Source organism: Haemaphysalis longicornis, unplaced genomic scaffold (assembly GCF_048455015.1).
Source record: "Haemaphysalis longicornis isolate Haplotype H1 unplaced genomic scaffold, Haemaphysalis longicornis Haplotype H1 scaffold_7, whole genome shotgun sequence".
Lineage (NCBI taxonomy): Eukaryota > Metazoa > Arthropoda > Arachnida > Ixodida > Ixodidae > Haemaphysalis > Haemaphysalis longicornis.
In genome coordinates this window covers 54,169,137-54,194,433 of record NW_027526422.1, presented here as the reverse complement: position 1 = coordinate 54,194,433, position 25,297 = coordinate 54,169,137, and positions in this window count along the sequence as shown.

Genomic DNA, 25,297 nt, shown 5'->3' with positions numbered 1-25,297 from the left:
CGTTAAAGTTCGAAGAATTAGTTTGTATGGCAAAGGAAAGGGCTGAGTTTAAAATGTTCGATGCACAGGGAGCCCGACAAAACATAATTGCTCCCTACAGAATTCGAACCTTCGAATTACTGAAGGAACACCGACAAAATACGGAAGAATACTTTCGAAAGAGCAATATTTCAGACACGAATCGGAGTAAAAGAGCAGTGAATTGCAACGCCCAAGTTACGACAAAAACAAACGTGAACTGGCAAGATGCAGCAACACTGACAACCGCCCATTTCGTGCCTAATAGAGGAGAGACTAAATCCAACGAGGTTACCGCTGGCAATAAGGTATCAGATCAATAGGCCCTGATTTCTTCCATGGCTGGACAAGTGCAAGCGAATGACACAAGCAACGACTCTACCATAGACAACCTGCCGTCACATGCAACACCCAAGGAGCCTTATAGTCTTCCAGCACCTCAAGTGACCACTGAAGAAATGTGCAAGAGTAGAGACCCCAAGGTGATTTCGAACAATTCGCCGGTCGAAGACGGAAAGAAATGTTTGTTATGGCACGACCTTCTTTGTCCTCCAGAGTTAATACGTATGGTTTCGAAGAAAAAGGTGCGCAAGACTAGAAAAGCAAAAACTGCCAAGAGGAAACGTGCGAAGATGGAGGAGCAGGAAGCTGTCTTAAATCTCAATTCAAACCCACTGCGAAAGTATGGGCGCCGCAAGCTAAATGTTGCGGATGGGAAGAATACCCGTGGGCACCGGCGGCTTTCAGCGAAAGGGCGTACAGTCCCCCGCGAGCGAAGACCCAGAGATGAGTTAGCCACCAGGACGCGGCTCATTTTCTGTGAAAGCAAACATACGTCCACTGCGTTCCACGTGCATCCGGCTGCCACAAAGAAAAATGAAGTAGGGCGGAAACAGCAAGTAATGCGTGCAACCAAGACCGGGAAAACAAGCTCAACTGGTCTCCCCCCAACACAGCTTCTAGGGACCGCAGAAGTTCGGCTCATGAACCCACCAACCCCAAGGCATAGTTATCATCGATGGAGATGGAAGCCACACGATGTCGAACTCATTTGGCTCGCATGGACATGAAAGGAGCTCTCCACGGACTAAACTATTCGGATGCGGACTATGCTCGTTCATTGTTGCGCGGGGGAGGATGTTGTAAAAGAAGTAGCTCTGCCCCTCTCGTGCCCCATAATCATCATCATGAGTTCACAGGATTAAAAGAATCATCGGGAGGGGACTCGGCGGCTCGTCCCTTTGTCTACACTCCCCTTGCCCATTCTGCTAAAGAGAAGCCAAGTGAACCCGGGGTGCCGTGGCGAATAAGAGATAGAGAGCTGCAATGAGCTGGCCAGGTCATCCTGACAGATCAACTCGCTTTGAGGGCCAGTAAACAGCTGGTTAGAACGGCGTGGCATGGTCCCTATTTGCGTTCTAGATTTTCCACCCCCCCTCCAGCCGCCTTTCTCCTGAGCGGTGAGGTGACTCCCCTGCGGGATGAGAAACGGGATTGGGATAGCTCATCACAAGAGGGCTGTCAATTGCTCTTCGAGGGGTGTTTCGAGGAGGTGTGCGCCGGCAATGACGTGTAGGCTACCCGAATGCACCCATCACGTGACAACATATTCAGTTTCCTAATTCCTCGAAAAGAATTACCCCTTCCTGAATAGGACCATCGTCGTAACAGTAGAAAGTCGTCTGCGTATATGGAAGACCGATTAGCCTGCGGAAGAAGGAGTAGGACCAGTACGCCCAAACAAGGTTAAAAAGGCACAGCTCCCTGGGTATGCAAAGGCTAACTAACCTTCCATGAAAATCCAAAACCATGGGCTGTTTTACACATCAGTCTCAGGGTAGTCCTAGCCTCAGCCGCCAACACGTTCCAGTTTGTACCCTTCAGATCTATGTAGCACACTGATGCGATGCGGACGCTACTGCCGCACTACCTGCTTAACAACACGCGGGAAGAAGAATTTCAGCAGGCAGAGCTGCAGGAAGAAACGACACGATCTGGCACACCAGTCTTGCATTAGGGCGGCGCTAGATTGCTCAGGGTATCGCCTTTCTGTCCGGTAACAGGGAAACCATTTTCGCCGTGTATACCAGATGACCCGTACAGGGCGCCCTTTATGGGGCGCCCGATTGATTGGGCCGGATAAGATTGCCGAACGCAATTCTCGTGCTTCTCGGTAGGGGCAGTGCCTTCCATCTCTGGTCTGCATCGACAGAGCATACAATAGACTGAAGAGGAACAAATGTGACCACGGTCGAAATCGAGCTATCTTTCCACTGAAGAGATAAGGTGTCAAGCCATGGTTTTTTCCGCAAATGGTTATAGCTGAAGAACTGATGCAAAATATGTTTCTGATTTTAGAATACGTAAAGTATTTGCCGCGTGTTACCGTATTCTAATACTTTCCGCCATGAATATTTTTTAAGCTATATTTTGGGCACTGCAAGTGGGAAAATATATTTATAAGTTTTTTTGCTTACGAACAGTTACTACAGTAAGGATTTGCAGTCTATATAATACACGAAAAAAAGCTCTTAATGTACGCTATGCGATGCCGGTGCCATTTTTATAAGACTTCGGGTCCTTTTATCTTAGGCTTGTTCTTGTGCTATACTGGTGGGATAAAGCGAAGTGATGCCACTATGGTTGCAACATCACTTCGAAAAGTCATCTTGGTGATGTCAGTGCCCTGCAGGGCAGTGAACCAACAGTAGCGTATAATAAATATTGTAGCTGAAGAAAGAGTGAAACGAGTAAACCAGGCTCGAAAACGTACTGTCACTTGAAGATAGCCCGCGATATTATGACAAGCACATCGTGCATTGAACAGGCCCTGACTACGACTAGAACGGGTTTGTTAGCTCTTTATGTAAAGTTAGTGCATTGTATCCATGTAATTAGCTACAAGCTAAGGGCAGCACTGACAAAATCCGACTATACCAGGTCGAATGTCCCCATGTTTTGCAGCGGGCCGAAATTCAACCGTGCTTTCGCCGTTATACCCTTTTATAACCGTTATAACCTGTTTTGCCGTTAAAACTCAGGCTGTTCTGCTTCCTTATTGCGGAGACGTGTGTACAACGGCTCTGCAACAAGTTTCGGAAACGCCCCAGCAAGAGATAGCGTTCGTTTTTACGCAGTTATCTCAGTGCGGCAAGAAAATTGTGGTTGCGCTGATGCCCGCAGACCACGGTAAATGGCTGGGAAAATAAACACTTTAGGTATTTTAATTCTGGAACTTCTTGTAGCGTGCGAAAGAGATGTCAGATTGGTTGGTGAGAAACCATTGGTACGGTTGGAATGAGTACTGTTTGTTGATGTCAGTGGCCATGGGCCATGATTTGCACCGTTTGCAACATGCAGAGAAAGATTCGTTGAGACAATGTCGCCCTTTCGGAAATGTAATGATAACGTACGGGACGCTATCACCGGCGTCGTGAGAACAAATTTTCGACTTAATGCTACTAGGCGATTCATTGTCGATCACATGGCCCCATAATCAAAGATTACGGTGTCCTACGTACGTTACTTCTTTTAGAGTGCCACACTAAAAAAATATCCCTAAAATGTGTTCTTTGAGGTGAGGAACAGCTACTAGTAAAATTTACCGCGTATCTGCTTAATTTGCTCTAAATGCCGTCAAAAGACTATAGTCTTTTGGAACCCCTAAAAAGTAAGGAAGGAAGGAAGAAAACTTTATTAAGAAAGGATGGGCCGCCGCAGGGGAAGGGGGAGGGCAGGAAGGACGCTAGTAATGTCCAGCCATCGAGGCCGCACAGACGAAGCTCCAGAGTGCTGTCAAGGTGTCCTTGACGCGCCAAGAGGGCCGAATCCGCTCTTCGTATGAGTGAACCCACGCCGGGCGGTGTTGGGCGCGAAATACGGCAAGGCCCGGGCAAGACCAGACGAGGTACGGAAGGGCAGGTTTCGATGTGCCATGGCATGCGCAGCAGAGCACATGGGGGTCCAGGAGAGAATGGGAGGAACTGGGAGCAGATCTGGTCTGTTGAAGTCCTTCGAGGTCTACAGAAGGGGAGTTTCCCACCGAGGTTGACATCGGAGAACCTGCCGGCGGTATGTTGTTGCCTTGCTGGGATTCGTTTCCCGGGGGCTCAAAGTGAATGTGCCGTCCCCGCCACCGTGCGACGATGTCGGCGGTTATGGCGAAGCCGGAACGGGCCCGGTTGAGAAAAACCTGGGCGCCGCGAGATAAGCCCGGAGGCAGAGGATGCGGGTTCTGGGGTACTGATGACTGGAGGTGAAGGCGCCCGGCATGTCGGCGACGCTAGCGCTCCTCGTCAGGGTCGAAGTGGGCTCCGCTGGCAATGGTCTCCCCGGGCTGGCAGCGGTACGACGAAGATGCCTCGCTCACCAGCCTGTGGGCGCTTTCATTACCGGGATGCCCTTCATGGCCAGGGGATCCACCATACTGTTACGGGCGTATGGACGGTGTGGTGCAGGGAGCTGCATGATCGTTTAATGTAGTGTGCTGCAGAGTGTTTCCGTGGAATTCCTACAAGGGAACGTAAGGCCTCGGCACAGTCCGTGAAAATGTGCACACGGTGGTACGCGCGCTGAGTGCACGCCTGCAGAACGGAACGTGCTAGGCGTAGGCCTTGTTTGAATGGCGCCCAGCTGAAGGTTGGTGCTGTTCGGAATGTAGTCGACGATGTAGGCTGTAACGCTGCGTTCATTGCTGTCTGCCGCTACAGCTGCAAGTGCCATAGCGGACGTGCGAGGTTGGCGGGAGGTGTCCACGTACACACGTACTGCCCGCGGATCTGCAGCGTCGGTGGCTGCGGTGGTCTGCACCAGTGTGGCACGTTGCGCCGCATGAGTAGCGCGAGCAGTTTTCCGGGGTGCTGGTCGCCGCTCTGCAATCAACACGTCCTCTCATGGGCGAACGTGCGGCTGGATGGGCGGCTCATCTAATAGTCGCTCACCGTCGTGACGTAGCAGGCGGCGTCCCTGCAGTGTCAAGCGGCGACGGCCGTTGGCGCCTGCTATGCGCTCAGACATGGTATCCCCAAGCGTGGGCAAACCAGCATAACGGTACACATCATCGAGGCGAGTGTGACGGGGCAGGTAATAGCCCTCAGCGCCTCCCGATACAAGACCTCTAGCTGGTGAAGTTGGGGCTTCGTCAGATCGTAACACAAGGCGCCGTAGACCGCTCTAGATACTAGCACTGCCTGTACTAGGCGTCGAGCGATATCTTGCGAAACACCGCCGAAAGTGCCAGAGATGCGACGTATTATGTGTAAGAGACGTCGCCACAATGGTTTGAGCTGTCTCAGCCACTCTTAAGCTCTCCCCCATTTTAATGAAAGGTAACATGCCCTACTCTCTCACTACTCTTTCCCCTTCTCCTTCTTTGGCGCCCGTTCCATGGTCAATGCAATGGCGATTTTCTCAATAAATCTCAATTTTCGCGAGCGCGCACAGCTGGCGTGAAACCGGGTGCAAGGATGGCCAACCTGCTTCCTCTTTGTATAACAAGTTCTTTTAATCATTTGCCTTCATGAAAATCATTAACATGTATGACCCAGACAGTGGTTTTAGTATTTTGCAGCGGTATTGCCTATGTGTTCTTCTTCTTGACTAAATGCTTCAACAATTGGCCAGGCAGCTGAACCAAATGACAGACGGACGGACGGACGGACGGACGTATGGACGAACGGACAGACAGACAGACAGACAGACAGACAGACAGACAGACAGACAGACAGACAGACAGACAGACAGACAGGTTAGATTTGAAGTTGCCCAAGAAAGACATCGCACTTGAAAAAGAAATGTTGAATTTATTTTAGCCACTTCTTTTCTGGCTTCATAGACGCATTGTTTAGCACAGCAACAACTCGCTGACGTGCTGGAGACGGGCAGTTGCTGTACCAGCGTCGTTTGCCGCTGGTCTCCTACACGACTGAGTGCGACAAACGACGTTCGCACCGGGAGCTCGCGATAATGGTGGCGCACTGACGGCGCAACCATCACAGCGGCACCCCGAGGAACAACGGCGCGCTTAGCTGAATGCCCGTCTTCCTGACGCTATAACGTTAGGGGTCGTCGTTTCTTTTCGTGGCGCCGGCGATGACTGAGCGTTTGCATTGTAGCATTAGCGCTGAAACAAAAAGAGGGTTCCACCAGTAACTTCGGCTTCCAATTTAGGAGGATAAACTATGTGATTCAAGGTATACATACGCATCGCCTAGACACAAAAACATGGACTCAAAAGTTTTGCGGTTGGATTCAATAGAGTTAGGTTTTTTGGTGTAGGGGTGATGTTGCTTTTTATGCCCTAATTGCGACCGAAACAACGACGCCCATACTGATCTTGTGTTGGATGGTCAGGTATGGGCGTTTATTAAGACGTTCAGAGTAATGGTATCATGTCGTGAAAAAAAAAGAAAAAGACCTAGCGTGGTCTACACCATTGAAATAATTACTAGTGGTTCCTTTTTGTGCCAGGTAGTTTGTATTTAAGTATTTCGGTGAATTAGAGATGGCATGAGCCGTAAATATGTCCTTATATAATTGCGCAAGCATCGTTTAAGTTGCGTGAGCATTACACACGCATTACGTGGCTCATCAGACGAAAAAAAACGTCTGTTAGCAAACCTTCCAATACTGTCCAAGGAATTTCCGTTCACTGCATGTACACCGAAAACCCTAAACAAAATTCCCATTGGCTGCGGTAGTCTAAGAACAGCATACCCAGTGAGGTTTGGCGTCGCCTTTTGATGTCACCCGTGTTTCTTTGATGCTGTTGTCAGCGCCCGTTGCAAAAGTATTTCGGCCAGAACAAACAGCCTCACCGCAAATAATATACAACGAAGGCTTTTCCAAACATCTCAAACTGGTGGCATGCTTCATACACACGAGCACGAAGGGAACCTTAGACATACATAGTTGACAGAGCACTGAAGTACATAACTGAGTGTACCAGCGGCAATCCTTTTAACGATAGCCGTGGAATTGTATTTTACGAAAATGAATAAAAAACAGTTTGAAACTTTGTGGAAGAAAGGCGAGGTGAAAGCGGAACGTAAATAGAAAATGTAGACTAGCGCGGCGCGAAGCACAACCAAGAACCAAATATAAAAGAAGCCCCTGGCTCGTGCTGTCGGCTTGAGGTAGCGCCTGGTGGCTCGAGCCATGTCGCCAAGGCCATGCCACAACAGCCAAACGTTGGTGACGTGGCCTTGGTAACGTCGTGTACGTAATCAGAGACTCACAAGAAGCATGTAAGAGCATCACGTCGGTCTGGGTGGCTTGGATGACACACCGCATACAGTCAAGCAAGCCACCACACAGGGAAGTCGAGGGAGTGTGGACGCCGGCCCACGCCGAACCCCAGGGATCTTGGGTAGCCTTGGGTGCGTGGCTGCTTGACTTTATTTTATTTTATGATGTGTCCTCGTTCTCTTAGGCCAATTGACTTGACGTGAATTACAGCTCTGGAAAACAAGTTCAAATAAGTCATGTGACTCATGTCACTTGCCTAATCACTTGCTTCGCATTTGTGCGTGATGCTCGGAAGTACCTCTTAAAAATTACTTTCTCTGTTTTGATCCAATTTATTTGGCGCATCTTGGTTTGGCGATCAAGCGCCGGAGTGATATATAGCGGCGTACCAACCTGCTTGAGAGGGGCAAACATTTTGCTAGCTACAGAGAGAAATGGGAAAATCGACGTGGACTTCTAAGAAAAAGTTGGTTCTATGGCTGTTGGGGATAATAGATAAAACAAGAGAAACAGTTATTCTTTGCTGCTGCAACCACCGCAGGAATTTATTTAACGAAGCTACCTTAATTCAGCGTCGTTCGTAAGCAAACCGTGTTCTCATATTGGTGGCTCAAATAGACAGTGGCACCGCAATCGACTTCAACTTAGCTACATCCACAGTTGAGAAGAAAATAAGTAACATCTTGTTCACATAAGAGACGAACATACTGCAAAACTACCCCAAAGGAACCTTCGTGTGCATTTTCAACTCCTAGGTGTCACGTTTGGCTAGTTTCTTTACTCTCTTCTTGCAATACTGGCATATTCTTCTTTAAACTCCGCCGGGTACCAGAACTCTGGGCATTAAGTAAGGTTTTTACAGGTTTTAATCTGCTTTGACGTCAGCACAATAACCAGAGGGATAATTGGCGGACGACATGCACTGTTTGGTCGCAGTTACAAAAACTTGTTATTCCTGACTCGTCATGTTATTTTTGCGGAGCTGCTCGCTTCAGTATTACATATATGGCATAAATAATGTCTACTGTTCTGATTGTTTCTCTAGCAAAGGAAGGTAGAAAAAATAAATAGAGATAAAAGCACTTGACGCATCTTTTTCGATATTGATATTACGGGACACTGTCCTGGAGGGGATGCCAGGCGACCTTTTATTCGGGTTAAAAGGAAGAAAACACACTTCATTATCGCAGGAGGGCGTAGCAGGCGTGCAGCAATTTGAAGCTCAAACTGCTTCTTCCCCCTTTTCAGAATTGAATATCGATCAGCGCCTTTCTTCGGGTTCTCCGAACTCTTCCTGGGAACATAGCCATATGGTGCGGTGCAGCCTCGTTACTAGAGCTAATTCACGGAGTATTTCTTCCTTGATTTTTTCCCCCGTTATGATTGGTGCTGTTTCTTGTCACACTGAATGTGAGAAGCATGTATTTGAACACAGCTCTTTCAACATCGCGCATGTCTAATGGAGAAATAGCTTCCAAGGCAATGATGTTCCCCTACGCCTCGTGGGAGACAAAGTTTTTCTAGTGAACTTGGATTTTTTATACCGGGCTTATGATCCCATCAGTATTGCCAGGGGAATCGTAGGTGCCAACATCTACGCTGAATAAACCGGGTAACCTAGCACAAAAATATGCGTTTTCGGATCCCGAGGCAACGGACACTCCATGAGAGGTGTTTTTGTAGGAGACGCACGTATAATTGTGCAATGCTGACGTTTCTCGTCCGGCAAAGCAATGTGGAGATTTCTGAACTTTCATTACAGCAACGCCAGTTACAGCAAGAGTTAATACCCGACGGGGTACTAAGCTCCCAAGCAACCTAACTCCACCCCCCCCCCCTCTTCAAACTCCTGTAAAGAGATAGTTCACTGAGAACCCCAAATAGAATGCTAGCGCCAAATACAGAAAAATTAACACACGCTGAGTACAAATGCATACGACCTATAGCTACAGCTCAATATCTGATCAATATTGATCAAGCTAAGACCAATATTTGATTCCGCACGTCCTTAAAAGGTTGCCTGAAGACGAGGAAAGTCTATCCTTGGTAAGAGCCTCTGCCATGCGTCCTTATGAGGGTACCGGTCTGGAGCAGGTGACCTACTCCAGGTATACTAGTAAGACCTTCACTCTTCCATTTTAGGTCAGTCCCCCGTGGTATGGGTTTCACGTGTCATGTGCGCGCCCACGGGTCTCGAGTAGGAACGGAGTGTATTTCTGGTGGTGCTATAGCCAGTTTCGAAAATAAATTGAGTCGAAGTTCGCTTCACCTCAAACTCTTTCCTTGAGCGGTGGGAGAGAGGAGAGAGAGAAATGGACAGCTCCAGCAGCAAAACCCCACTTCGGCTGAGGGAACATGGGAGAAGGCGGCAGGCTCCGACGGGATCCTGTGATGGGGAATCCAACCATGTGCTCTGTTTCTTTTTTTTTTTTGCAGAATAAAGTTTACTCTCTCTCTCTCTCTCTCTCTCTCTCTCTCTCTCTCTCTCTCTCTCTCTCTCTCTCTCTCTCAGTAATTAAACGAAATCTGCAACCAATGGCGTACCCGAGATTCTTCCATGTCATGGGCGTTAAAGCAGGCTACGAAACTTAAGTACGAAACCCGTTAACGGCGAAACTCGGATCAAATGAGGCCTGTGACTGACTGGGTATTATTCCCGCTCTTAAAGCGGAGGGAAGCGAAAACGCCAGTGTGTCGAGATTTCGGAGCATGTTAAAGATCCCCGGGTCATCGAAATTAATCCGGAGCTATCCACTACAGCGCGCGTGACAGCCTAGTTGTAAATTCGGCGCGTTAAACCCCACAATCAATCAATTAGAAGCGGAGGGCAGCGGGATCGCTCCCAAAACTTTCGCAGTGGCAAAGCCGCCCACACGGCCACGCGCACAAATAGAGAGACATTCGGCGAAGAAGTACTTCCTATTATCATTATAGCAGCGGTCGTGGCAGAAGCAAAAACGTTTCACTTAGTTCTGTTTCAACCTGGAACGAAGAACGAAAGTAAAATTATTGACTCTATGTGTAACTGTTTGTTTGTGTGTATGCGTGTGCGCAGATATGTGTTAGCTTAAGTGACGGAAAGCATTTGTTGTAAGTTAAAAGCTTCTTTCCCGTGCAGGTGCAGCCGGTTAAAAACTTTACGGTCACTTTCTAAAGAAAGTTGAGAGAAGCGCGGAAGCGAAAAGTGCGCCCAACTTTCGCTGAAAGTGCGTCCAATCGATTATCAAACCTTCGACGACACAGATCGCAAACGAAGAATGGACTCATGAGACGATTTTTTCCGCACTAAGTAAACGCATCTACGAATAATTTTAATGTATACGTATACGTGGTTTAAGAGATAAAGGTATACTATTGTACTCCTCCTTCATGATCGATGCGTGTATTGTCTTATCTAGAACCGCCCCTTTTTTGCGATTTTCAAGTAACCGTTTTGACGCAACGGAAGGCCAGTTTCACGCATGCGCCGTGTGTCCGGACATCTTATCAGAGCTTTTCGGTCGACCAACCGGTCTATTGGGCAAATGCATTAGTTTCTTTATAGGACGCCATCGGTCCGACTAAGAAAACTTTCGGTTTAAAAATTACAGTTGCATGCATCAAACCTAATGAACTCGTAAGTTGCAGCGCCATTTGAATGTGATTGCGTCGACAGCCGCTATTCAACATCACGCGCAAAATGAACAAACAGCCGTGATGTGTCACTCCCTCAGCTGGGCGTTGCCCGCAGCCCGAAGCACGGCGTTTGAACATGCGATTGCGTACATACTCTCGACATCTAATTAACCCGGAGCTTTATCGCTCGGGAGCTTTATTCCGAGAACGCACGTAATAAAGCACGTGCACGCGCAATTTATTCAGGGCTTATTGTTTTCTGAACGTGAGCGCGGATAGCTTCGAGTGTATAAGGAATTGAAAGCAAATAAAAAGATACAGACCCCTGTTACACCAGTTCCCGCGCCATTAAAGCCCTGAAAACCTCGCTTTGTTGTTCGCAGTTCTTTCAGACAAGATTCTCGCGAACTGGAGGCGAGGAAAATTGCTCTCGAGGGAGGTCTGTTCAAAAATGGGTCGCTTGTACTCATATAAAGAGGTAGCCCACGTTTATAATTTATTTTGGTTTCGGATGCGTGCCGTATTCGCGGGAACAACTTTTGACGTATACTGGTTGCACTGCGACCAAGAGAATTTCGTTCTCGAAATAGGATTTTACAGGCGCGGATGCGAGGAACATCCTATATTGCGTTTATTGCAACACCAGCGGAACTTCTCTGCATGCTAAAACTTGCCTCAGAACAAAAACATACAGGAAATATGAGGTAGTTACGATGATTTAATTTCCGTTGGAGGTGAATGAACGGTGGAAAGGTTAATGTTCGTGAAGACAGAAGTTCCAGTGATATAAGCGGCCTTATTTTTCACTTGAACCATCGTGTAAACACACTTGCACTGATATGAGTAGAAAATCAGACTTGAGATACCATATTATGCTGGACGGAGTACTATATAACGCAAAAGCAAAACAGAAAAATGCGAGGCAAGGGTTTAAATTAGAATCCTAGTTTTATTGAATAACTTAAGAAGAGTCAAAGACTTGGGTTGTATTTACAGCTTTATATTAAATAAGTGATCTATTCATACCACTACACCCGCCGCGGTGGCTCAGTGGCTAAGGCGTTACGCTGCTGAGCACGAGGTCGGGGGTTCGATTCCCGGCCGCGGCGGCCGCTTTTCTGATGGAGGCCAAAAGCTAAAACGCCCGTGTGTACGAGATTTCGGCGCATGTTAAAGATCCCCAGGTGGTCAAAATTAATCCGGAGCCCTCCACTACGGAGCGCCTCATCGCCTGCGTTGCGTCGGCGCGTTAAACCCTACAATCAATCAATATTCATACCACTACGAAAGTTCCAGGCTGTGTTCAGTTGCGAGAACTTTGCAGCTTAATTAAGAAAACAAATATTCGGGGAACCTGAATTGCCTTTCAGGCTTGGGTGCGAATATTTTACGCCTTCCACTGGCAGCTATGGTGCCACAAGGGGTGCGCGGTCGTCCCAGGTTTTATTGCACCTTTTCGCAGACACTTTAATGATGTGTCTGCTATCTTTCAATGTCGAAAGAAATGATTTAGGCCCGGCAGAGGACGTAATCCAACTATCAATCCCGCCCTTGCTATCGGTTTGTGGAATTAAGCTCGTGGGCAGATTGAACGGTGTTCGTTTTCTCACTGGCAACATGAAAGCCTTGTTCATGAGCTTTGCGTTTTGACGAAATATTTAAAGTGGTCTTGAGGATCGTAAACCATCCCAGGTGTCACCATCCAACCTTCATCAAGTTCTCGACTATTCCAAGGAGATTTTCACCAGAGCCAGGTTGCGCATGCTCAGAACACACGTCGGTGCTCTTGAGAGGCGTAGTAATTCCTTCTTGTCGGTGGGAAAACATGGTATTCCCTGTATAAATGTCTGCTGATAGATTACGCTGCATAGTGAATAATGGCTGCAGCCTGCAACACTGCCGATAAACGCATTCACTCTTTCCTTACTGCCTGGAAGCATTACGAAAGCTATAGTTATCGCCAGCACAGCGAGACATTGCGTGATTTCCTCGTCGCGGCAGACATGCCTCGCAGTCCTTGCTTTGCGTTTGCTGCATTTTTGAAAAACTGGCCGTGAAGTGCGTTTTTGCTTCAACTGAAAGGAAGCCGTGCCAATAGCTGCGCTACGACCCGAGCGACGCCACAAAAGCGGGCAAGCGAGGTTCATACAGAGAAATAGAAAAATATTTTGGGCAAGTTAAACATTATCTGACCTAACCCAGCCTGTTTTCTCTTTCTTTTCTTCTATTTTTTTACCTTGTCTTTTTTGATCTTTTTTACACTCTTCTCGATCTTTTAATTTCCGCTCTACTCACCCTCCCTCACCTGCGTTGTATGCTGGTGATTGATTGATTGATTGATTGATTGATTGATTGATTGATTGATTGATTGATTGATTGATTGATTGATTGATTGATTGATTGATTGATTGATTGATTGATTGATTGATTGATTGATTGATTGATTGCAGGGTTTTGCGCACTGACGCTACAAAGGTGATGAGGAGCGCAGTAGTGGAAGGCTCCGGATAAAGTTTGACCACTTGCGGATCTTTACCATGCACTGAAACCTCGAACACAAGTTTTTCGCTTTTTGCCTCCATCAGCGAAGCGGCCGCCGCGGCCGGGAATCAACCCCGCGTCCTTGTGCTCAGCAGCACAACGACAGAGCCACTGAGCCACCCCGGCGGGTGGTTGTATGCTGGTGAGCTCCTTGCACGGATTAATAATATCCCCAGTGCACTTCTCTTATTTTCCCTTTACCACGAACAACAACTGCTACTACTGCGTTTTCTTCTGGGCGCAGAGCAGTAATTTCGGTCTGAGGTTCCTTGTGATTCCCTATTCGTCGTACTGAACGTGCTTTTTGACTAGATCACCAAAAAATTTAGGATTTAAAAAAATCATTGAACAAAGTGTCGCAGGGTCCCTTTAACAGAGTTGCATCACCTTTGGTGCATTTCTGCTTCCTCGGCACAGGTGATTTATCATTATGGTGAGCATAAGTTGTATGTCTGACCAAATCAACCTAAATAATGTAAACAAGACATCATGAGGCGAAGCTTTGTTTAGATGGTCGAGGGCCTACCCTGCACAGATTTGATACGACTGTGACCCATTTTCTCGCCGCTAAAACATAAACAGCTAAACTCCCTCGTTCGCCGCCAATTACCGCCGAGTCAAGCCTAATGATGTTTCGAGCAGCACAAGCGACTGATTTCATCGTCTGATACTATATTATGATATCGAAGGATCGCGATACAACCAAACAATTCAAATCCGATGGTGCAGTCTATGATGTGTTTTTGGTTTGAGGAATTCGAAGTTTCCTGCGCCACTTTCTGGATGAGTTGCGAATAGGGCAGACGTCATTTAATGTGGAGCTCTGAATAGACGTTCGCCTCCTTAATATGGGTTTCAGGAGCCCACCAGTCTCACTTCTAGAACACCAATGGGCCATTAAGATGTCCCAGGCAGCACACACACCCATCTTCTACGCCCTTTTTCCTTACTATACCAAGGGCCCACAGGGCCAAATAAAAGCTTTCTTTCCCTTCCCTCTACATTTTGAGAGCACCTTGGGAAGTGATTTCAGTGAATTAATTGTGGTGAACAGCAGTAATTTTCAGCCGTCCTACCCTTAGCGAAAGTCTGCAAAACAACAATAAAATTAATTGTAAGCAACGTAATTAACCGGAAATAGAAAATATGCTGCAGGAAAAGGGAATGGAGGGCTGTATTTTTTCGTCTGTACATGTGTCAAGCCAACCTCGGTCCCGATAGGGTCGTTAACGTCTTCCCTAGATGGACGCACATCGTCGTCTTCCGCCTCTTACCGAGACACTCCGAGAAGTAGCCTGGGAGGAGTCGCTTCCGGGTCGGTCCTCTCAATTTTCTTCCCGTAGGAGAGGAAATATTTCAGTTCTAATGTATGTAGCCCACAGTGATACTATCTTGCTTTCCTATATATATTAAGCGGATTTTCACATAATGTCAGCCCTGACATTTGTAATTAACCATACCCCGAGCCCAGTTATGTATGAACGTGGGTCTATTAAGCGAATTTACTCTCCTTGGCGACTGCAACAGACTACACTAGTACTGGAAGTGGATACCGAGTTTCTCTCCGCCAGTCTACCCCACGAATGCACTTATTAGGATGCGGAAGAGGATAGTAGGAAGGAAGAACCCCACACCCATGGAACACGACTCTCTCGCAGTAACAGATATTTTGTTAACATTGAAGCGGCGATTGGGTTCAAACTGACCCTTATAATTTGCCCAAAACAGATGAAATCAGAAGTACAGGTATCAAATAACTCGCTTTCTATTGAAGAAAGTAAAAGTAAAAGAGATTTTTCCCAAGGCTGTTGAGGGGAAGTGAAGCATATTATCACGTAGCTAAAGATGACGCAGCAGTCCTGAGGGAAAAGCAAGTTTATTGGAGGGAACTTGCGCTCCCCTGATAACTTAACGATACAGAGGTGGCGAAGCAGCAGTCAACAAAGCGGCGCGTGCAGGCGAGTGCCGGAGAATTGAATGCCGTGACGTCTGCTCAGCGAGCATTTATCGTTCGGTATGACTGTTTCCGAACCGTCGAATAACATCAACAACACTGGAGATCACAGAAGATTATACTATTCCAGTAAATTCAGGGCAAAACAGTCTCCCTATCAAATGAGACAACCCGTGCAGCATCAAAAAGAAAGAATGGAACACGCGCTTCGCTTGGCACACAGATAACACAGCCGGGCGCGGCCGGGCAGTAAAACAAAAACATACATAAACAAACCCAATCCATGGTTTGCGGCAATATAATTAATCTATCGCGTCAAGGTAAACCGGCCGTGCGGCATCGTGAGTATTGTTTGATTTTTCAAATTGTTATGACTACTGTAAGTTTATTTTCACAAACTTTAACTCTCATCTCCGCATCTTTGTGTGTACCCTGCCAAAGTTTACTAATATCAATTCCGGATTTGGAGGGATCCCGGAATCTTTTTGGAATTACAGAGAGCCAGTTCCGAATAGAAGAAAGAATGGGCAGTGATCGGGAGAAGATAAAATATAAAAGAACTTGGATGATTCTGGTTATTTTCGTTGTTAGAACATTTGTTTCATAGCTTCCAGTGTCAGTAGAAAGGGAACTGGGGAAGAAATCCACTAAGCCAAATTAGCGCGTGGATGAGGTTCAGTTGGGCGTGCTGGCCAGGATCGTGGAGTCACCCATGAACTGTGTGCGTCTTGCTTCAAATCCAGTACTGCCATCTTCGCAGGTTTTCGCACCATCTCTTGTGTTTCTTTACATGACCTTGTGATGTAGTCAAGGTGCGATGGCGTAGCAGACGCGGTTGACTGAAGGGTTAGAATGCATTTGATTCGTGAGGGTCCCCTTTTCATCCGCGCATAGGGGACCAGCCTAAAGGCCAATACCGACTGAATAATTTTTGATTCCGTAATGGGGTTTGAATGTGTCGAACGGGATGACCATCTTTTCACCGACAAATTAAAAATGTCACTGCAGGAACTGCTCAATAGGTTGGTTAAAGTGGCAATGATAATGTTGAAAACCACCAATAAGAGAGATGGGGAGAAACAGTGGGGGAGAGTGAAAGAGGGGGAGAATTGGAGGATTGCATGCGTAAGTTGGAATCGATCCGTAAGGCAAAGCTCTCATCGTTACACACCTGGGTTTGAAATGAACATGCGTGTGGCATTTTTATAGTGTGATTGGTGTAGACGCTAATTTTTCACAGAAAGGTGGGCAGTGGTGAGGGTGTCGACAAATACGGGACGTAACGACAGATCTTCAACGCATAAATCTCCCTGCCACCAGTTCCAAGAGAAGAGAACGTAACGTAACACACGCAGGAAGTGGGGCCTCCCCTCGCATGGCACCGGCAGTCACTTCCCCTGTAGACCCTTAAGTTCCGCTACGGGGAGAACAGCATTATCTGGTGCAAAAAAAAAAAAAAAAAAAAACCATGGCGCAATCGGCAAGAATGCAGCAGTTCCAGCAGCAAGCATCAGCAGCCCACCGCAAAGCCGGGGGAAGAGTCAAAGAAAGCTGCTTTTTAATTACTTTGATTGGGAAGTCATTTTTATTGCTACAGCTTATAACCCCGTATTACGACCGCTCTGCATCGCGACGGAAGCGCCGGGCTCGCACCCGTCGTGGAAAGGGGAATTACCTTTCCCTAATCAGCAGAGCTCCTCCTCGCGTATTGGAGGAGCGGGATGACGTTTCCCCTTGTCCACTAATAAGCAGCAGTATTGGTACTCTACTCACACTTCCGCAGCATCACGATACAGAGGAGCGGCTGATCCAGCTATTGATTAGTATTGAATCATGAACATGACAATAACGATGCGGCGTAGCATACGTACATACGCTCATACGTGCAGACATCGATACCCCCGGGCTAGTACCAAATCCTTTTGTGAGGGTAACCAAGCCCGTAACATCAGTCATGATTTAAGCTACGCGTAAGCTGTTGGTTGTGATGGGTCATCAGCAAACAGGTCATCACGGTTTCCGTCCGCTGAAGCAGTGTATTGTATGGAACAATAAGCAGCCATCGCGAAGTTTCCCCGGCGTGCCGTAAGAAGCTTAACTAGTGCTCTATATCGCTACGTCGAAAAACAGCGCGAACACGGGACGGAACAGAACGTGCACGAGGCGACAGCAATGAAGCTTCCCTAGGACGACGACGATTCGCAGGTCGGTAGCACTGGAAAAGTTGAGAAAGTGTTGCGAGGTCAGTACTGCGCCGTGTAAAATTGGAATCAAGAAACGCTGATCAGCCTTCTGCTGTTTCGTATTTGTCATCATGAAGCAAAGTATAAGCTCATCACTTTTAATGGAACCTTGACAGACAACGTTCCTCGGGTTGTACTATAGTTTGTTACCCCAATCGACATCAGGCAGTAAGTGACTGTCGTCTTGAGCCATGCGCATTCTTCCAGCCAACGTGATGCCTCACCTCCCGCCGTTTCGAAGAGACATTCTAAAGCGATCTTTTCTTCCGCTGGACCCATGTCAGCGCGTACGCGGCCCGCTGCATACATCTTGGCACACTATATGCTCGTTGTCTGTTACGAATTGCACAAGAGCGGCGAGAAGTTTTAGAAGGGAAACGGTCACCTCGGTTCGCACTGCCTCTGGTCTGTCCGTTGCGCATCCGCATTCCTCGCCCACGCTTCGATCGCTAACGGTGCCTTGGCGGTGCAATGGACCCTTGGAGGAAAGAGGAAACCCCGCAGGTCTGCCCCGCGAATACAGCCGGTCCCCCGAGGCGTTATACCACGGATGGGCAAGAATGGAATCCTCCCTCAGACGCGTGTCCCGTTGCAAGCGAAGCTTTGTTGTTGTTGCCGCGATGGCGTATGGCGGCTTTCCTCACCTCTGCACCGCGTTGCGTCCAGAGCCACTGCTTGCTGTAGTTTGGCGAACACAGCCTCTGCCTCAATTATGGCGCCTGGGCCTTGGCTGAAGTGCATGATGCAATCGTACTGGGACTGGAAGCGACAAACGCGCAGTGGTATTGGTAAGGGAAGAATTCGGGGCGACGAAGCGAGTGGAGATGACACACCTCGAGGCGTTAGAAGTCGTCCGGAGAAGACGAAGGAATGGTGAAGTGTACTACAGTGGGTTTCTAAGGACGTCCGGGCTGTCGCTTTGTTGTTTGAACTGCTGTTGCTAGGACCTTGTTTTTAAGCCGGTATTTCTCAACCGAAACCTTCGAGTTCCTCTCCGCTCTATTGACAGCAAAAAAATTACCAAAGATGAAAAACGAAAAATAAAAAAGAACTGCCATTCCTCAAACCGCGTCTTTAAACGAGTGTTTATAAAGCGAAGCTTTTGAGTGGTCGATTCGCTGTAATGACAGCCAAAAATACGTGAAGTATGAACGAACAACAACAAATAAAAGCCCTGGCTTTCACGTGCTCGTGTGTGAGGTTGTGTGAAAAAGAAGAAAGGGGGGACCTTTCAGGACCTTGTGCCATGGACATTAATGTTAAGATGCTTCGGTGCGGTGGACCTTATTTTTTGTGAACTTGTGTGCTGTTCACTTTGTTTCCTGTGTAGCATATTGCATATATCTTGTGTCCTGTCGACCCGTGTAGCAGCTAAAAACAGCGGTTCCTAGCTGTAACTAGATTACCGTAATTACCCGATTCTAACGCGCACCCGATTTTCCAGGCAAAAAACCGAAAAAACTTGCACCTCCGTTTGTAACGCGCAAGGAACTTTGTGAGCAAGAAAAACGAATGCGAGAGAAACGGGCGATTTATTCCCCGTAGTAATCTCACTCATCTCACTCCTCGTCGCTCTCTGAGAGCTCCTTGTCGCCATCCGCTGACCGCAACATCTCGTCATTGGTGCCGTCAAGCGCGTTCGCGATGCCACACTTCTGAACGAACTTTCAACCATGTTCGATGGGATCGCGGCCCACGCCTCGCATGCCCATCCCGCGAGCTTCTCCAGAGGCATACGCTTCAGCCAACCGCTCGTTGTGAACGCGTGGGAGCCCCTCGTAAGCCGCGGAAGCGGCGCACCTTCGTTGCCGCTGCTACCATTGCTGTTATCAAGCACGCAAGTGGAATAATTTGACGATTTGTGTGAACGCCGAAAGAAAAGTCTAGGCGCCTAGATCTGAAAGAGAGAGGAATTTTATTGAAATGAAATAAACACAGAAAGGTCGGCCTGACGGTAGTATATCTGGCCAGCTATTCTGTGTGTGGGAAGGGAAAGTGGAGGAAAGAGTGTGGATAGAGGACGAGAGAGATGAAGATGGCGGAGAAATAAATGAAGGGCTATGTATAGAAGATGCCTATACCGATACGGTGTATGTGTTAAAGTTCAGCCGGACGGGCCTCAACTACAATATCTCTGAGAGGCCGCTGCTGCGCAGAAATGTCAGCACAGCTTTAAATGCACTGTAGGAACGCTTCGCGTCTGGCCAAGGTCCCAGCAGCACTTCCTCCGACACCACACGACAGTCCAAACGGGCCAATGTTCTCACTAATTGTTCTCGAGGTTGCGCATAGCGTGGACAGTGGCAGAGAACATGCGAAATAGTCTCTGGTACATGGCATGTCTCACAGTCCGGGTCACTCGTAAAACCAATGAGGTGCTTGTAGCGACGGGTAAAAGCTACGCCAAGCCGTAGTCGGTGAAACAGCGTGGCGTAGTTTCGCTGAATACCAGGAGGTAACCGAAACTTGCAGTCGGGGTCCAGGCGGTGTAATCTTCTATGACGATTGTCAGGGTGGGACCAGTGATTCGCCGAGGCGTGGCGGAGAGTGGTAAACAGAAGGGCGGTCGTGTCCGTCCTTGCGAAGGGCAGACGTACAACATCTGCATTTGCAGAAACCTTCTTTGCCTCCTGGTCTTTCAGTCGTTACCAGCTAGCCCGCAATGGCCTGGTACCCATTGAATGGTGAGGACATGTCCTTGTTGCAGTGTCAATGAGCATAATTCGAGTACTTCCGCAGCAAGGGCATAATAGGGTCCTTGCCTCATAACTCCGTTGAGGACCTGGAGTGCTGGCTTGGAATCACAAAACAGGGTCCAAGCTTGAGGTGATTCACGGGAGACTAAACGAATCGCCTCCCGTATGGCAACCAACTCAGTGGCAGTAGAAGTTGTCTTGTGGTCTAGTGTGAATCCTCGGGTAACGCATAAGCTTGGAATTACCACAGCCGCGGTGGACCGGGATGCAGTCACAGAGCCATCAGTATATACATGTACAGTTCCGGCGTACTTGTCTGTCAAGAACGCTAGAGTCAACTGTTTGAGGGCTATTGATGGCAAAGAGGACTTCTTCCCAATTCCCGGGATGGAAAGGTAAATTGATGGTTTTGATAGTACCCACAGAGGATTCTGGGAAACCACCATTGGGGCGAAACCTGATGGGATCTTATGTTGGTGTTGCAAAATGGCTGACGCAAAACTACTTCTCGAACACGTAGTAGGAAGAGCCGATAATGGATGGTGTTCATGCCTTGTGAAGCATCTAAGGTAGACTCGAAGGGGTTCGCCCAAAAGAAGTGCATCCATTGGAAAAACACGTGCCTCGGCAATTGTGCCCACAGTAGAGGTACATCGTGGTAGCCCCAAGCATATTCTGAGGGCTTGTGCTTGCAAACCCTCCAATGTGCGCCGGGAAGAAGTTCGCAGGTTTGAAATGGCTGGCAGGCTGTAACGAAGATGCCCCAAAAACAGGCTCCGGTACAGCTGGAGAAGAGCGCTCTCAGATGGACCCCATCTCATCCCCGCCACGAAGCGAAGAACATGTACTGGGCTTGCAAGTTTAGTCTTCAACGAGGCTATGTGTTTCGTCCACGACAGACCGCGGTCTACAGTCACTCCCAAAAATCTGTGGTGCGTGACGTAAGGTATCAGTGTCCCCTCAATAATGATAGGATACCGGAGCATCGACTTTCTGGTGAATGCAAGAACGGCGCATTTTTCTGGCGCTAAACTCAGGCCTTGACGACACAAGTACCGAGACGTCGTTGTTGCGGCTCGCTGTAAACGGGCTCGCAGCTGCGGTCGAGTTACACCAGAAGTCCAGATGCAGATATCGTCAGCGTACATAGTTGCTAAAAGCTTTAGCGTCATCTTGCGATGGCGATGGCAATGGGTGGAACGAAATTTCAGATGTTTCGGCAGTTTCGGTTTCGTATCCGATTCTAACGCGCATGCGATTTTTCGGCCTATTTTTGCAGAAAAAAGGTGCGCGTTAGAATCGGGTAAGTACGGTAATAAATTTTATTTTTGTGTGTGAGCCTCCAGGGCGGGCATTGCACTGCGCTCGCATTGACCCCTGCCACTACCCCAAACTGGGGAAGATTGGGCACGAAAATTGCTTATATCTGGTTCAACGCAAGAGAGGGTGCCAGCAGCTCAGCAAGGGCGCCATTCCTCCTTTCTACGGCGCTTCTCCGGCGCCCAATCAGCGCGCGCCGTGTGGAAAGAGAGAGACTTACAATGTTTGAATACACCGATACACTGCATGCTTCGCTCTCCACAGGTTTCACGTTAGTGGAGTCGGCCCGGGGTTTTTTATTTAGTCCTAAATATTATGTGGGTTTTTTCCTGTCTAGTTTCACCTATTTTGTTGAATTGGATGTGGCAGGTCTCTTGACAGACGTGCATATGGGTGGAATGAGATTTTGTTTTTGCACGCTGCAAGGCTGCTATGTCAGGGATCCTACTTAAGCTTATCTCTGCTACGATCATTCCTGGGAGTCATTAGGGAGGAGCCAACACCGTCACGCTTTTGTCGTCGGACGAAGTTCGCTTTTGAGAAATTTGGACAACCACGTTGTAATTTTGTAACTGTGTGGATGTGCTTATACAGGGTGTCCCAGCTATCATGCACCAAGATTTTAAAAAAGAGCGATTGAGTTACTCGAAGAAAACCTAGTGCATAATGTTTGCGGTACTGTGGAGAAGTGGACAGTATTTTTTTCGTTAATTAGAGGTAATTAAATAATTGTAATTAATTATCTAACTCGGTAATTACTGTCCTGATCCCCAAAGTGTCAATGAGGCATTTGTACGTACCCACGAGGGGGATCTAACCGCGGTATTTTCAGCGAAGAACTATTTGCGTACTCATTTATTCTGACTGATAAAGAAAACCCGCGAAATATGAAAAATACCACGTGACGACGCTCCCGCGCGCGTTAGCGTGCTTCGTAAAGCAATGCCCTCAAACAGGCTGCCTCTGAGTTAGCCATAACGAAATAAACAAAAGAAAGAAAGAAGAAATCGCGACCCCGTTTGTGCCTTATCTGCACACGCACCCCGCTCCTTCCATGCATGCCATTATCAAGGTGATAAGCTGTCTCTTCGGGCGGGTGACAGGCGAAGTAGTTGTTTTCAATCAACTTATTTGGGGGCGCTGCTTTACGATACGCGCGGGAGCGTCGTCACGTGGTATTTTTCATATTTCGCGGGTTTTCTTTATCAGACAGAATAAATGAGTACGCAAATAGTTCTTCGCTGAAAATACCGCAGTTAGATTCCCCTCGTGGGTACCTACAAGTGCCTCATTGACACTTCGGGGATCAGGACAGTAATTACCGAGTTAGATAATTAATTACAATTATTTAATTAACTATAATTAACGAGAAAAATACTGTCCAATTCTCCACAGTACCGCAAACATTATGCACTAGGTTTTCTTCGAGTAACTCCATCGCTATTTTTTTAAATATTGGTGCATGATAGCTGGGACACCCTGTATATCTAAACCAGCGTCGTTTAGCTGAGCCGCTTGGTATACCAAATGTGCTACCGTACCACGTGAGAACATTCTGCGGGTGCATCTAGTGTGTCCCTAAATTTTCTCAACAACAGCGATTGTCATCCAATGCCCTCATTGGTATTTTGGTATTCATGCGATTAGTTGCTTCAGCATTGGTAATAATATCTCCGCATCCTTCTCGTTTGGAGAAGAATGCTCGTGACAAGTCCCAGTTGCCGGGAGGTGCCAGCGCGCGCTCATGCTTTTGAACAATAACTTCGAGCCGGCGACCGACTTAAGGTCGACCTCCATGCAGCGAAGTTTCTCGGCGAACTTGGCGCGGCGGACGCCGGGGTTTGACGCGCCGCTCAGTTTTCGCCCACCCCACCCTCCATGCAACGTGATGCGGCGAACGCCGCCGATGGAAGACAGGACAGGAAGTACAAGGAAGTACAAGGCTGTGATTGGCTGCGGCCTCAAAATGCAGTTTGCCGCTTCCGGTCGCGTTCGCCGCCGCGCGTTCGACATCTAGCTCGCGTAGATCGCCGGCGAACAGCCGTATTTTCGACGCCGGCGGCAGAACGGCCGCCGCCGGGCGACGTTCGCCGCCTTTTCGCCTACATTTCGCTGCATGGAGGTCGGCCTTAAGCCATGCAAACGAGCCTGTTCCAGTGTTCTGCCAAGCCAGGGGGAATCGGCTGAGACCAGCGGACTGTGGGGAGGCTTTTTCTCGACCCCGCGAGGACGCAAACTTGATCCGCGACTGTAGAGATCTGCGAGACAATGCGTGGCAGGGACCCTGCGATTAACGCTTTGTCACATGATCCCAGTTTTCCATTTAGATGTGCGCTCCCTGTCTAGGGCTAGAAAAAATCCCATTTATGGCTTGCCAGCGTTCGTCCGGTTTCACAGTAGCCCCCGACTCTACAGGAGACTAGAGCGGATGTGCCGCGACTGCACCATTGTGCGACGGCAGTGCTGTATGTAAACATGTCCGTTGTAAGGCAATACAGCAAAGTGCTTAGCTCCCTGCTGGGCGAGTTGGCAATTAGTTCCCATGGTTTGAAGCGTAACACAAAAGACGGGCGGTCAATACAGACCAGGCTGTACAAACGGTAGCGTCTAACTAAAATTACCGGTAAGTTAACGCCTGTCCTGTTTACATTGGGTTCATCGCCCATGTTTCTCTCTGCGCTTCAAACCATGTAGAGCGACGTGCTCCTCGGATTTCCGAGAGAGGCTTGTTCGGTTTGGTTGACACGAAGCACGATTCTTTCATGGTGTAAGAAGGCACCCATTGCTTTGAAAAACTTTCTGCTAAAGCTCGTTTTTTGTCGTAGGAATGACATGGAAACACCAGATATCGCAACGAAGATTTTTAGATTAGCAATGAGGTTCGATTGCCGCCATCTGCTTAAACGATTGTGAGCCAACAAGCCTTTCACATTTAGAAAGAAATAAAGATGGACAACAGTTAGCAGGTGAGACAAACCGACGAACATGGCAGTCATGAACAAAAATAACTAAAAGCCGTATTTCTAGTCTCGGTTGTAGTTTCTTTTTCATAGTAACCTACTTCCCACATGAGGTGAACTTTCTCTGGAAATAATTCACTGCGTTAATGATGGGACCGGATTAACGAAAGTCATGTTATCAACTACATTTCATTTCTGCATATTGCATTGGTATCGAAAATTCAAACTTTTGATGTTATTCAGTAGTCGTATTGAAGATAATATTTTACATATCGCACCCAGACCTGTTATCTTTTCATTGGACGAAAAAAAGGCCACTGACAGATCAAGGTTCCACTATTCAACGCTGCCTATTTGCCCATAATGGTGTTTGATAGGCAATTTATAATCGCTCTACCGGCTGACACCCAGCGCATGTTTCAATAGTGTCTGTGGCCTCGGATATTAGTGTCGCGTTTCATGACTACAAAGAAAATGAGTTGAAGAGGTCTTTCTCTTCTATGACATTTTTGAAGACGATAATATTTTTGGGCCTTTGTAGACATTTGCCAAGGAAATGGCCCCCTTGGCTTTCCCGCTCACCTCTCATGCTGTTCCTGTACCGTCGCGCTCACCCCAAGGTGAACACACTAAAGGTTTACGCAAGGCGATTTGAATTTAGCGCGTTCCACTGCTACAGGCGGAGTTACTCAATGCCAGCGCTGC